Genomic DNA, 14,229 nt, shown 5'->3' on the forward strand with positions numbered 1-14,229 from the left:
AGTCCCATAGTGCTCAGAGCCATTTGAACCATTTGCCTCTCCCGGGCTCGTGACCACATCAGTTGGACCCTAAACGACTTGAAAACCGTGGCCTGATCAGATGTGTGCCGATTTCCGTTTGTAGGAGTTGATGGTAAGGTTCAACTATGGCGCGCAACTAAGCACAGCAGGGTTGGCTACTTTGTTCCAGACTTCACGCGAGCCCTTATGTGTGGGGCCGCGGCTTGTCTGCCTCGGCTTCGCTCGGTCATTCTCAGAAGCACCCGGTAGAGCAAGAAATTTCATATAGCGCTTCGGTGCGGAGTTTTTCGATCGGCACAACTTTCTTCAGTACAGCAGGATCGTGGTGTCAGAAGTATTTACGTTCGTGGCAAAAAGGAAGTTCGCAGACTCAGTGACTGCTGGCAAAAAGCGAGGCAGTATAGCGATCTGTCGTCATTAGCTTTTAAAATGATTGGGAATGACAGAAGAGAAAGATGAGAAGTCTGAGTATACAGGGTGAGTCACGAACTATTGCTACCTGGAATAACTCCGAAAGTGTGACAGTAGAAGTCTGTGGGACATATGTTGCATGGGCAACGGGGGCCATTAATATGACGTTGGTTTTTTGTTGCTAGGTGGTGTCGCGTCAGAAATATGAAGGTCTACTTCTTTTTTTAAATGGTATGCTATAGATTGGTACTTATTTTCTGATAACGGCTATAGAGACAGATTGGTACTTATTTTCTGATAGCGGCTATAGAGACGAATCCAGTGATGTGTAACAGTAAGATCTTTGAAGCTCAATGAAGCTCACAAAGGTAGCATGAACGTCCATTTACAGAAGGTGTTCGAAGTGATGACCATTGGTATCAGTGCAGTGCTGAAATATTCTTTTCATAGATTCAGTGGTATTGCTTATCACATCAGCACTTATCGAAGCACATGCTCTGAGAATTCTCTCTCGCATATTTTCAGGTGTAGTTGGAACGTCTTTATAAACAATGTCTTTTACGATCCCCACAAGAAAAAAATCCAGAGGCGTCAAGTCTGGCGAACGAGCCGACCACGACATATCTCCTCCGTGTCCAATCCAACGATTTGGTCAATTGTCTCTGCAACTCATTTCTAGCTGTCAGCGAAAAATGTGCCGGACACCCGTCGTGTTGATACAACATTCTGTTCCTTGTTCCTAAAGGTATATCTGCCAATAACATACCTAATGTTTCTTGCAGGAATGTGGTGTACTTCCTGCCATTAAGATTTCCTTCGATGAAATAGGGGCCTATAATTCTTTCCTGCAGAATCACACACCATACATTCACCAACCACGGTTTTTGGTGTGCAACTTTCCGTAGTCAACATGGATTTTCAGTTGCCCAATAATGCATGTTAAGCAAATTAACGTTACCATGGTTCGTGAATGTAGGCTTGTCAGTAAATAAAATCAAATTAATAAATATGTCATCCCTCTGAATCTGAAGTTGAGCCCATCGGCAGAATTCAATGCGGCGCATACAGTCCGTACCAGTTAATCCTTGGTGGAGACTGATATGGTAAGGATGATATTTATGGCGATGCAGAACATGAACAACACTACTCTGGCTCGTGCCAGATTCCCATGCGATTTGACGCGAACTAACACAAGGATCTCGTACTACAGTGGCAGGAGTACCAATTTCCGTTTCCTCGTTAGTAACTTTCCTTTGCCGGATACGTTTCCGATGCGTTCTGAATTTATCATACACACATTTAAATGTACGACGTGTAGGGTGAGTACGTTGAGGATATCTTTCGGCGTATAAGTCTCTAGCTCTCACTAAATTTCGTTGGTATTCTCCGTAAATGAGAACCATATCGACTTGTTCTTCGAAGGAATACATTCGCTTGATTCGACGATACTAGTCTTAACCGTTCCTATTAGTGTCGTAATGTGAAATCGTCGAATGGTGTTTACATGTCAATGGCACGTACCCCGTATTCGGCGAATATTTACTATTTGCACGATATATGAGAGAGCATTGTCAGAGCGTGCGCTTCGATAAGTGCCGAAGTGATAAAGAATACCAGTCAATCCATGATAAGAAAATTGCAGCACTGCATTGATACCAATGGTCATTAGTTCGAACACCTTGACTAAATGGTCATTGACCTTCAAAGACCTTACTTTACACATCACCGGATTCGTCTCGATAGCCGCTACCACAAAATAAGTACCAAAGTACCAAACTATAACATCCCATTTAAGAAAACAAAGTTGATCTCCATATCTCTGACGCGACCCCACCTAGCAACAAAAAAAAAAAAAAAAAAAACAACGTCATATTATTACCCCAACTGTCCCATGCAACGTATGTCCCACAAACTTTTCACCTACTAAATTGTTGAGGCTTTCGTGGCCACTTGTTGACAAACTGCCTATTGGCTTCTGTCTCGGGTTCTTCGGCCGACGTTCATCTAATGATAGATGAACGTCGGCCGAAGAACCCGAGACAGAAGCCAATAGGCAGTTTGTTTTCACCTACTATCGTACACTACTGGCCATTAAAATTGCTACACCAAGAAAAAATGCAGATGATAAACGGGTATTCATTGGACAAATATATTATACTAGAACTGACATGTCATTACATTTTCACGCAATTTGGGTGCATAGATCCTGAGAAATCAGTACCCAGAAAAACCAGCTCTGGCCGTAATAACGGTCTTGATACGCCTGGGCATTGAGTCAAACAGAGCTTGAATGAAACTTCCTGGCAGATTAAAACTGTGTGCCGGACCGAGACTCGAACTCGGAACCTTTGCCTTTTGCGGGCAAGTGCTCTACCGACTGAGCTACCCAAGTACGACTCACGCCCCATCCTCACAGCTTTAATTCCGCCAGTACCTCGTCTCCTATCTTTCATTCTAGAGCTTGAATGGCGTGTACAGGTACAGCTGCCCATGCAGCTTCAACACAATACTACAGTTCATTAAGAGTATTGACTGGCGTATTGTGACGAGCCAGTTGCTCGGCCGCCATTGACCAGACGTTTTCAATTGGTGAGAGATCTGGTGAATGTGTTGGCCAGGGCACCAGCCGAACATTTTCTGTATCCAGAAAGGCCCGTACAGGATCTGCAGCATGCGGTCGTGCATTATCCTGCTGAAATGTAGGGTTTCGCAGGGATCGAATGAAGGGTAGAGCCATGGGTCGTAACACATCTGAAATGTAACGTCCACTGTTCAAAGTGCCGTCAATACGAACAAGAGGCGACCGAGACGTGTAACCAATACCACCCCATACCATCACGCCAGGTGATACGCCACTATGGCGATGACGAATACACGCTTCCAATGTGCATTCACCGCGATGTCGCCAAACACGGATGCGACCATCATGATGCTGTAAACAGAACCTGGATTCATCAGAAAAAATGACGTTTTGCCATTCGTGCACCCAGGTTCGTCGTTGAGTACACCATCGCAGGCGCTCCTGTCTGCGATGCAGCGTCAAGGGCAACCGCAGCCATGGTCTCCGAGCTGATAGTCCATGCTGCTGCAGACGTCGTCGAACTGTTCGTGCAGATGGTTGTTGTCTTGCAAACGTCCCCGTCTGTTGACTCAAGGATCGAGACGTGGCTGCACGATCCGTTACAGCCATGCGGATATGATGCCTGTCATCTCGACTGCTAGTGATAGGAGGCCGTTGGGATCCAGCACGACGTTCCGGATCACCCTCCGGAACCCACCGATTCCATATTCTGCTAACAGTCATTGGATCTCGACCAACGCGAGCAGCAGCGTCGCGATACGATAAACCGCAATAGCGATAGGCTACAATCCGACGTGATGGTACGCATTCCTCCTCCTTAAACGAGGCATCACAACAACGTTTCACTAGGCAACGCCGGTCAACTGCAGTTTGTGTATGAGAAATCGGTTGTAAATTTTCCTCATGTCAGCACGTTGTAGGTGTCGCCACCGGCGACAATCTTGTGTGAGTGCTCTGAAAAGCTAATCATTTGCATATCACAGCATCTTCTTCCTGTCGGTTAAATTTCGCGTCTGTAGCACGTCATCTCCGTGGTGTAGCAATTTTAATGGCCAGTAGTGTACTTTCGGAGTTACTGTAGGTGGCAATAGTTTATGACTCACCCTGTATACTCAGACTTCTCATCTTCCTCTTCTGCCATTCCCAATCATTTTAAAAGCTTATGACGACAAATCGTTAGACTGCTCGCTTTTTGCCAGCAGTCAGTGGGTCTGCGAACTTCCTTTTTGCCACGAACGTAAATACTGCTGACACCACGATTAATTAACAATCCATGTTGACTGCGGAAAGTTGCACACCAAAAACCGTGGTTACTGAAGAAAGTTGTGCCGATCGAAAAACTCCGCACCGAAGTGGTGTATGAAATTCCTCGTTCATCTCTGCTATGCTCCAGAGCACATGTTAAAAATTTATGCCCTTTAGCATAGGTTTCAGTGTCCTTAATCCTCCTTCTCACATTCCTGATGAAGGTGCGAATAGCTTAATTTGTTTCCAAAAGTGAATTCTGTACTGGAAGGACAATGATTTTCTAAGAGTGAAGAGCGCCTGCAGATAACTTCCAGGGGACACTGAGAAAAACAGTGTCGAAGAGTAAAAGTTACTGAGTATTGTGGATGCTATTTTGAAAAAGTGAAATAGATTTGGTTCTAGTTCAAAATTTTCCTAGCAGTTATTGTAATTTCTTATTCCTTTAGTCCCTGATTTCTGGTCACGCTTTGCCGAAACGGCAGTCCGAAACTACGAATACAAACAACAAATTTCATCACACGACCAGAATTAATTTTTAATAAGTGTGATTCATTAATAGGTGGCACATCACGATAGTTTTCATTTCGACAAACAGTACTTTCAGACACTTGACAGCATATACTGCTGCAGCAGAATTATTTAGTTAAGGCAGTGTGGAATATCGTCAAGGAGAGGGCTGGTAGAACTAGAGATGTAGAGGGACAGAACACCTTTAGACCAGGTGACACTCTGGTTGCAGATACTTGTAGTGTCGCGAAGGTCTTTAACTAGTACCAGTATTTGCAAATGAATTCAGTAGCATTATTTACATTAACGCAGTTCTATCCTGTCAACGGTAATCCATCCTGTTCCTCCAGTCTGTCTATAAAGGAGAAATATTTTCAGTTAATATCTTATTAAACAGCCCACGAAACAAATGTTTTCATACATCACTTTGTTGTGACTATAGATTTATAACGAAATTCAAACAACGTAAATGCATTTCACCATGGACTAACAGTGAAGCAGATTTCCATAATACCAGGTATTTTATAGAGCTGTAACTTTTCTTTCTTTCACAAGAGCTCATATATATTTTTCCGTTTATTTAACAATATAATCTCCCCACAGGGATGACTGCTTGACTAGCTCATCACTGAAAGCCTCAACTGAATCTTGGAAACCCTGATGGAGCTTTCGCTTCGAAACACATATAGGATATAAAAGACAGAAATGTAGACGGTCGATGGGCTTTTATATATTACATCCAAGGTGCCAGTAAAGTATCTTTGCAATTTCAAGAAATTATTATGTAAACTCACTGGTTATCGAAGTTTTTAGTCACATTGCATTCGTGTGTTTCATGTACGCTGTTGACGAATGAGATACTGTGAAACGAACTCCTTACAAAATGGCTATTCCTCAAGAGAAGGCACAGTACGAATCATTGTTTATTGAACCAATTCTGACCTGAGACTTAGTGAAACTTCAGAACTGGTACGAAAGGGATCCACCGTCACGTCCATGAATTCGTGCATGTCACAAAAAGGTGCGACGTCAGGGACAGTTTTCGATAAAGGGAAAAGTGGAAAACTAAGAACATTTGAGCAACGTATCGATCGTCTAAGAGAAGCCTTAAATAATTCTCCTAGAAAGTTTATCCGTGCTACGGCAGGCGGTTACAGTCACCAGGTTCAGTAGTTCACAAAGCTCTACACCAAAATTTGCGATTGTGCACTTGCAAAATGCAACTGTTATAGGCGTAAGAAAATAATTTCAATTAACATGCTAGAATAAATTTAGAAAATGAAACATTCTTCACCACAGATCGTTTCATTAATGAGGCGGTCTTTCACCTTTCAGAGAAACTTAATACACACAATGTTAGAATACAGGATAAGAAAATACACATGTGACTAGGGAACTTTAGCGAGGTAATAAGTAACTGTAAAAGCTTTACCTGGACCTCTTGGCGGAATAAATAGTATTATATCTACATGACCTTCAAGCAAGCATCATTTTACATAAAAATAGTGCACCACCTCATTGAGTCCTGCATAGTCGTGAGTTCCTAAATTAAACATTTCTTCCAGACCCGTAGGTGGGAAGGGAGACCAAATCCCCTGGCCACCTCGTTCACCAGATAGCACTCCCCGCGACCTCTTTCTGTGGGATTGTCTTACAGATATCGTTATGGTATAAAAGTAAGGTACATCTTTGATCACTAGCAAAGAATTACTGATACCATTACCACCAATGAGGTTTTATTACAGCGAACATGGCAAAAAATTGAGTTCAGTCTTGATGTGTTTGGTGCAACTAATGGTGCCTATGTAGACAGTTATTGACTGAAACATGCAATGTCTCATTTTGGAATAAATTTCATGTATCTGTCTTTTCATATGCCCACGAACATTTTTTTTTAATTTGTAAAGAAACTTTATGATCATACTGTACGCATTATAAATCTACGTCCCATAACTGAGTGCTATGTAACACCAGTATCCCACACAGTTTCAGTGCAGTAATGAACTTTGTGTAATAAGACTTGCAAACTTTCTACGTTTTACACATTCTTGGCAAATCACTGGAATTATTTGAGTAAGTACGCATTCAGACACTTGTGATATGGTTTTGAGTTAGTAGGTACACAAAAGTGTACCTTTTTTTTCGTTTTTTCATATCTTAGAGCATTGTCCCATTCTCTGAGGAAGAGACATTAGCATAACGGTTCTTTAGTAAATGTTTATCTATTTTTCTCCTAAGGATCTCTCATCGAGTATCTCCTCACTTTCGGCGCACAGAACGAATAATGGATGTAATCTAATTTGACCTGATCATTTTTAGAGTTCCGTACGTCAGGGGGTAAAAACGGAACACTTTGTTGCCCTTCTGTCTGCCTTGCCTGCCTGTCTGTCCCATTCTTAAAAACTCTTTTTTCTCAGAAACGAGTACACGTATCAAGTTGAAATTTATGTCACATACTAAAGTCTACGTTCACTTGCGGTGTAAGATACTGAAGCTTCAGAGTCAGTGCAATTAAAAGATATGGCTATTTGTGTAAACCATTTTATACTTGCAAACTCACTCAACAAAACGTGTAGGGAAATGTCCGTTAACCTAGAATTATGAAATTTGGCAAGAATCAAGGTTTCACAGTACAAGTAAAGGGGAAAATCCGAAAGGTCTTAATTTCTTTTAAGTCACACGAAAAAAATTGCCAATTGTTATCCGATTGTCTGTCTGTCCCTCCATCTGTTAAGAACCCTTTCTCTCGGGGACTGTTAGATGAACTGAGTTGAAATTTAATTACGTTGAAATTTATGTTACATACCAAGGTCCAGAGTCCGTTGGCGGTGTAAAGACAGTGCAATCAGAAATCACAGCTATTTATGTTACATATTTTGACACCCGCAAATTCACTCATCGGAATCTATAGAGTACTTCTCGTTGACCTAGAGTCATGAAATTTGGCAGGAATCAGGGTCTCACAGGAAAGCAAAAAAATCAGAAAATTGTTAATTTCTAATGACATCACCCGAAAAAAAAATTTCTTTTGTAATTTGCTATCCGACTTCAAACTTAAAACATTCCTGGAAATTCTTTGCATTGCTGAGACCAATATCTTGCCAGTATCAATGTCTATAACTGGCAAAATCGTTGAGATTTTCAATTCCCAGGGTGGATGAACTGTCTGTGTACGTAATTAAATTTGTATGGAACCTCCAGAGCCCGAGTCCTGCTCGCAGCTGGCCAAGTTTTTGATTCTATGGAGGCAGTCGGTTGCGTGGTTGTTACAACACGTAGAATTAGACGAAAACAATCGCTTTCAGTTCGTGTGCAAGTTTATTGGGTATTTACACGTCTATATTTTAATCAGCGAAGTAATACGTTTCAAGGTATAAACTCATCTACCGACTATAAAGACCGAGGCCTGAAAATATGTACTTAGAGAGAAAATAGGTAAACGAAAAATTTTCACACCAACAGTACGAAGTGGCATTTTACTTACTACATTTTTCATAAAATTTGGACTTTTAAGGTTAATAACTAGTGCAGTAATATCCAAAATCTTCTCCATAATCTATTTTTGACCTTTATCCTCCACTGAATAGCCACAGGGAAATAGTACCTATAGTTTCTGAATGAGAATATAGGTGGCCAACTGGGATTGGTTTAAACTATTTTTCTCGCCTCCCTTACCAGACGAAATAACTTAATAAAAATTAATGCTGGTGCCAGTAAATGAAGAATGCATAAGTCCTGAAATATTTATTAGAATATTTATCCAGAGGTGCCAAATCAGCCTTTCGCCATAGACTAACAAATCTTCCTGCCTGACTGTTCGGTTTGTATGTCATAATGCAGGCTGAGCTTACAGTGACGTTAATTGCCATATGCGGCACAGCAAGTCCTATTACCAGTTATCGTTTTTTCCGCCAGATGGGTTCTCCCTTAGCGCCTACATATCGATTGTCTCCTCACTGATAGCGTCTCTCGTATCGATGCTGTGCCAATAACGGATGTCCATTACGGTGAAGGGCTGCAAACATGATTATCTGTTTGTATCTCGGACGTTGTTGACTAGGTGAGATCAATGCCGCGCTTGCAACACAATTCTTCGACATTCCTATCTTCATTCAAGTTCTAGTTGTCTGTCTCTGGTGACCTAAGTAGAGGAGTTCAACTGACATAATGAATAAAATACTCAAAATACACAAAATAGAAAGGATTTCATAATACTAAAATTTTTACAATTGCTTCAGCTAGTGTTTTCACCATAAAGAAGTGCAATAGGTCAAAAGATCGCCGTCCAGTTCATAATCCAGTATACGTGACTTCAGATTTCTTCGCCTTGTCTGAATACCTTCGTGTAGTTTTCAGTTTCAAAGTACTTCTTACCTACCCTCCTTTACTGGATCGAAGGCTCAATTTAAAATTGTTGTGTGTTAGATGGCGTGGTCATCAACGCTCGTTGTACTGGTGTATGAGTAAGTTACTCTTGTTAAAACGAAAAGCGAAGGCCATATAACCACAGCCATTGCCATAAAAATTTCAAATACAGTCTCCAGTACATCTATTCATACCTATGTCATACGTGAATAGTGTTAGTAAAACAGTGGATGGCACTGAGATGCCTGTTTGATCGCGGAGATTGAGCCAACTACCTAAAAACACATTAAAACCAGTTACAAACAAAAATTAAGCATGGCTGTTTAGTGTTACCTAGTTGGAATGATCTACTTTTAATTTTATTATGGACTGTAGTGCAAAAACCAGAATTTTTTTTATCTGATCGCTTATCATCGAGTATTATGTTCTAATCTGACAGTCTGCAGTCACAAAAATAAATTTTGCAAACGACTAAGTCATGAAATCTAGAGATGCCAGCCAAAATCTTACGACCACATTCGTTCACTTTTAGAATGCTGAATATACTGACCTGAAGAAATTACAGCACCCATAAAGAATGACCCAAATTATACCAAGCCCAAAGGACACATTGGACGATGCACTAGCAATATGCAAGAAACATTATTTATTTATTTGTTGACCCGTTATTTGCGAGAACCGCCACTCTTCAGCCTCTGAAAGAACAGTTAATTGAATACAAATACGTTTAAAGGAATACAAATGATGATCCTAGTGTAGATGATACAGTAATGTCTGTGGTCTTGAAACTTGTAATGATAATAGAGCTGTGAACTCAACATATCCTGAGCGAAGTACAGGTGGGACTGAGGATGAATTGTCACGAGAAAAGGTGTGGGATGAGTACTGGGATGGGTCAAGAAACCCTAGGTAGATGGTAGATTGCGGGTGGTGTCGCAGTTATGCAGGAAAATGGTGGTCTGGAGCCCCAATTTAGAACTGAAGAGCTGAGTTTGATGATAGCTGAAAGGATGGTTGGAACTGAGAATTGATTTTGTGGTCTGAAATTATTCTGGGAAAGTATACACTTAGTCCCAACAGCGCGCTCTTCTGTGCCCAGGACTATCCGTGTTAGATCACAATCGATCACCGAAAAGCCGTAACGAAGTGACAAAGACAAATCATCTAACTATTAATATGCCTCGTTGGCGTCAAATGGCTCAACAAGTGAGTGAGTTCTTCTGAAACAATGATAGGTTTCCAGAAAACTGGTCTGTCATGCAGTGTCATTTCGGTTCGTAGTGGGCACGCTGTCAGCATGGTGTTATAGTTGTGACGCTTGCGTGTAGCGGTGATACTAAGAGGACGTGCTCAGCGACGAACGGTCATGGATCACGAAATGCGATCATAAAACAAAGTTCCTGCCATTTTGTAAGCAGGGCCGCAAGGGAATGTACAGATTACGGCAAAGTATTGTTGCGATTTCGGGGCGCTCTAATAGAAAGATATTTATCTGCACTGAAAAGCCAAAGAAACTGGCACACCTTCCTAATATCATGTAGGGCCCCAGCGAGCACGCAGAAGTGCCGCAACACGACTTGGGATGGACACGACTAACAGCTGAAGTGGTGCCGAAGGAAACTGACACCATGAATCCTGCAGGGCTGTCCATAAATACGTAAGAGCGCCAGGGGTTGGAGATCGCTTCTGAGCAGCACGTCGCAACGCATCCCAGATATGCTCAATAATGTTCATGTCTGGGGTCTTTGGTGGCCAGCGGAAGCGTTTAAACGCAGAAGAGCGTTCCTGGAGCCACTTTGTAGCAATTCTGGACGTCTGGGTTGTCGCATTGTCCTGCTGGAAATGCAGGATGCTTACGTACGTGTCACCTGCCGGAATCGTATCTAGACATATCACGGGTCCCATATCAACCCAATTGCACACGCCCCACACCATTAAAGAGCCTCCACCAACTTGGACAGTTGCCTGCTGACATACAGGGTCCATGGATTCATGAGTTTGTCTCCGTACCCGTACAAGTTCATCCGCTCGATACAATTTGAAACGACACTCGTCCGACCAGGCAACATGTTTCCAGTCATCAACAGTCCAATGTTGGTGTTGACGGACCCAGGCGAGGCGTAAAGCTTTGTGTCGTGCAGTCCTCAAGGGTACATGAGTGGGCCTTCTGCTCCGAAAGCCCATATCGATGATGTTTCGTTGAATGGTCACACGTTGGCACTTGTTGAAGGCCCAGAGTTGAAATCTGCGGCAGTTTGCGGAAGGGTTTCACTTCTCTCACGTTGAACTATTCTCTTCAATCATTGTTGGTCCCGTTCTTGCAAGATCTTTCTCCGGTCGCAGCGATGTCGGAGATTTGATGTTTTAACGGAGTCCTGATATTCACGGTACACTCGTGAAATAGTCATACTGGAAAGTCCCCACTTCATTGCTACCTTGGAGATGCCGTGTCCCATCGCTCGTGCGGCGACTATAACACGATGTTCAAACTCACTTAAATCTTGACAACCTGCCGTTGTAGCAGTAGTAACTGATCTAACAACTGCAGCAGACACTTGTCTTATATAGACGTTGCCGCAGCTCCGTCATATGCCTGTTTACAAGTCTCTGTATTCGAATACGCAGCCGGCCGCGGTGGTCTCGCGGTTCTACGCGCGCAGTCCGGAACCGCGCGACTGCTACGGTCGCAGGTTCGAATCCTGCCTCGGGCATGGATGTGTGTGATGTCCTTAGGTTAGTTAGGTTTAAGTAGTTCTAAGTTCTAGGGGACTGATGACCACAGCTGTTAAGTCCCATAGTGCTCAGAGCCATTTGAACCATTTTTTTTTTTTCGAATACGCATGCCTATATCAGTTTCTTTGGCGCTTCAGTGTATATCGACGGTTCGCCGCCCTCTGCTGCGAGTGGGACCGGTGTCTCGTGTGCCACTGTTCGGGAATACAAACGTCTCAGACTGCAATAGCCATATAAAAGGTGTGGCTGGTATGATGTGTGGCAGAACATAGATTTTTTTCCACTGCCCAACTGCAACATCTTCTACTTGTTAACCCTACAATGATTAGCCTAATATGACAGCTCGTATTTATGAAGAGCGTACCTGGCAGACACTGTGATGGTTTGAGGCGTCATGCGACTTTCCATCCCAAGTAATAAGATCAATATGAACAGCAGCGTTACATCACTGAGGTTTTAGGGTCTGAAGCTCTACTTCTCTTTCAGACAACTCCACATACTATACCTCAGTACGACATTGCTGGGCCAAATTTAATGATAAATGTGCAAGCCTTTTACAGAGAATGGCAGTTACAGTCAGACTCGGTTTAAGGCCGAAGCGACGCAAGCCGCCACTTGGGGCTTCATGCTGAGAAGAGCGCCAGGGAAATCACACACAGTGGGCATTAATGTAGCGTAGTGGCAGGAAAAATAGGACTTCTGATCAGATGAGAGCAGGAGTATCAACACAAAATCAAATATCTGTAGAGTAGGAGTAGGTCTAATGAAGAATAAGAGACCGGCTGGTGTGGCCGTGCGGTTCTAGGCGCTACAGTTTGGAACCGCGTGACCGCTACGGTCGCAGGTTCGAATCCTGCCTTGGGCATGGATGTGTGTGATGTCGTTGGGTTAGTTAGGTTTAAGTAGTTCTAAGTTCTAGGGGACAGATGACCACAGATGTTAAGTCCCATAGTGCTCAGAGCCATTTGAAGAATAAGAAAATAGGAATGCAGGTAAGATACTATCAACAGATAGTGAAAGCGTTATCATAGTCACAGTAATTAAAGTTTAGATATATTCCAGATAGCTACGCAGATGACGAAGAGCTCGAAAGACTTTATGATTAGATAAATGCAGTCATTCGGATAGTTTGAGACGGAAATGTAATTATGGTGGTTGACTGGAATTCAGTAGTAGGAAAAGTATGTGAAGAAAAAGTAGTAGGAGAACATGGACAGGGAGAGAAGTATAAAACAGGAAGCCACCTGGTAGAAGTTTTCACACAGCACAATGTAATCATCACTAACATTTGGTGTAACTGTCAGTAAGGAAGGTCGTATATGTGGCAGAGACCTGCGGACATTGGAAGGTTTCGGATGGTGTAACTGTCAGTAAGGAAGGTCGTATATGTGGCAGAGACCTGCGGACATTGGAAGGTTTCGGATGGTGTAACTGTCAGTAATGAAGGTCGTATATGTGGCAGAGACCTGCGGACATTGGAAGGTTTCGGATGGTGTAACTGTCAGTAAGGGAGGTCGTATATGTGGCAGAGACCTGCGGACATTGGAAGGTTTCGGATGTTGTAACTGTCAGTAAGGAAGGTCGTATATGTGGCAGAGACCTGCGGACATTGGAAGGTTTCGGATCGATTATATAATGGCAAGAAAGAGATTTCTCAATCAGATTTTAAACTGTAAGATGTTTGTTACAAACTGCAAATTAATCTTAAGAAACTGCAAACAAGCACGAAATGAATGGAATGGGATTTGAATACATTGAAGGATGCAGAGGTTACTGAGAGTTTCAGATGGAATATTAGGCAACATTGGACTGAAACGGATGAGGTCAAAACACAAAAGACGAATGGCTATCTCTGAGAGAAGGAAATAAGGCAGGCATCAGTCACTCATAGAGGTAAAAAGACAATCCTGGTAGACATTCATGAATGACATTGGAGATATTGACTGTGACTAAAGAAAGAAGAAAACAAAAATGCCGAAAATAAAGCACGTGAAAGGGTAGGAGAAATTGCGAAATTCCTTGTAGTTAAATGCCCTATCCCCGAAAAGTAGCTGTGGGGGTATCTTTATGATGTACCCTTTAAATTTTAACTTTGCGCAAAGTTATATGGATAACGCGAAATCACATCCCTAGGTATAGATTGACTAGAACAATAATTATTTGTATATGATTTAATGTGATTGAGATTATCTGCCTGAACACTGGTTGATTGCATCTAACTTAATGTATGTGAAGGTGCCAAATAGAAATACTGGTTTGTTAAATAATCAAATTTATTCACAAACATATCCATAAAAGCAACATAAAATTCAACAATGAAAACTGTGACAATTCTGTTAATCGAAATTCAGATGGACGATTAA

Source organism: Schistocerca cancellata, chromosome 1, assembly GCF_023864275.1.
Source record: "Schistocerca cancellata isolate TAMUIC-IGC-003103 chromosome 1, iqSchCanc2.1, whole genome shotgun sequence".
NCBI classification, from domain to species: Eukaryota; Metazoa; Arthropoda; class Insecta; order Orthoptera; family Acrididae; genus Schistocerca; species Schistocerca cancellata.